A 1690-nucleotide genomic window follows, 5' to 3' on the forward strand; every position below is an offset into this window, starting at 1 on the left:
TGCATGCATATCATCAAAATATCTTCTTGGTTGACGTGTCTGCTCAATTCTTTTACCCGTTTTTAAATCCAATGGTTTGTTTCTTTATTATGGATTTTTGAAAAATGTTTATATAGTCTGGACATAAATCCTCTGCTGATGTTTTGTAAATATTTTCTCCCAGTCTGTGAATTGTCTTTGCATTTTCTTAACAGCGTCTTTCAAAGAGCAAAACTTCTTAATTTTGAAGAAGTCCAGTTTATCAAGATATCTTTTTGAATTGTACCTTTTTTCATATGTAAGAAATTTTTGCCTAAATCAAAGTCGCGAAGATTTTCTCCTGTGTTTTCTTCTAGAATTTTTATAGTTTTATGTTTTACATTTTAACTTATGGTTGTTGTTAAGGGCCCTTGAGTTAATTTCAACTTACACTGACACTATGTGACAGGGTAGAACTACCCCACAGAGTCTACTTGGCCGTAATCTTTCCGTAAGCAGATCGCCACTTCCTTCTCCAAGGAGCCACTGGGTGGGCTCGAACTGCCAACCTATCGCTTAGCAGCTTAGCACTTAACTGTTGTGCTGTCAGGGCTCCTTTTTGACCTATTATCTGTATTGAATTAATGTTTGTATACGGTACTAAGAGTGGGTAAAGATTTGGTTTTTAGGGGTTGTTTTGTTTGTTTTTGCATATGGCTATCCAATTGTTCTGGTGACATTTTTTCAAAAGGCCATCATTTCTCCATTCAGATGCCTTTGTACCTATGTTGAAAATCAATTGATTTTATATGTTTGGGTCTAGTTTTGGACTCTAAGTTCTTTTCCAGAGACTTATCCTTGTCTTCTTCCAAATCTTAGGGGGAAAGCATTCAGCCTGTAGCTACTAAATATGATATTCGCTGTAGGGTTTTTGTTTGTTGTGGTTCTTGTTTTATTTTTTGTAGATGCCTTTTATCGGGTTGATGAGATTCCCTTTGATTCCTTCTTTGCTAAGAATTTCTGGCATGCATGAACGTTGAATTCTGTCAAATGCTTTTTTTTTTTTCCTTCATCTCGAGAGGATTATGTAGGTTTTTTTCCTTCAGTCTGATGTGACTGTAGTCATGTCTCAACTACTCCAACGCCTTCCCTAGAATTGCTACCATGTGAGGCACAAAAAGGAACTTTTTTATAAAAATTATGAGTGTCTCTTGTACGTAATCTAAATATGAGCTGATCTTTTCAGTTTATGAGTAGAAAATGAGTTCATGGTAAGTGCATTTGCCCAAATCACAGTACTTGGAAATGACCAAGGGCCCAAATAGGCACAACACATCTCCAGGTAATTTCTGGACAACTCAAAGGAATGTGCCACATGGTCATAGAAGCCAGTCTGACAGCTCTTATCACCTCACAGTCCACCCAGCTCTCCCTTTCCTGCTCCATCTCTCACCCTCAATGTCCACCCCACTCAGAGGAGCTAGGCACGTCTTCTCTCCACTGAGACATCACCGTTGGGAGAGGGACAATATCTGTGCCAGAAGCTCAGTTTCGGAGGCTTTAGAGCCACAGCTCACATGGGTCACAATCAAACAAAGCCGGTTGCAGGTAATGGCGGCAAGAATGGCCTTTCCCACACTCAGTGTCACACTCTGGCACTCAGGCTCTAAGCAACTCTACTTGTGAGAAGCATCTCTTGTGCAGTTCTGTTGGCCTCTGGCTCTAATCCTTT

This window comes from Trichechus manatus, unplaced genomic scaffold, assembly GCF_000243295.1.
Source record: "Trichechus manatus latirostris isolate Lorelei unplaced genomic scaffold, TriManLat1.0 scaffold00477, whole genome shotgun sequence".
Classification (NCBI taxonomy): domain Eukaryota; kingdom Metazoa; phylum Chordata; class Mammalia; order Sirenia; family Trichechidae; genus Trichechus; species Trichechus manatus.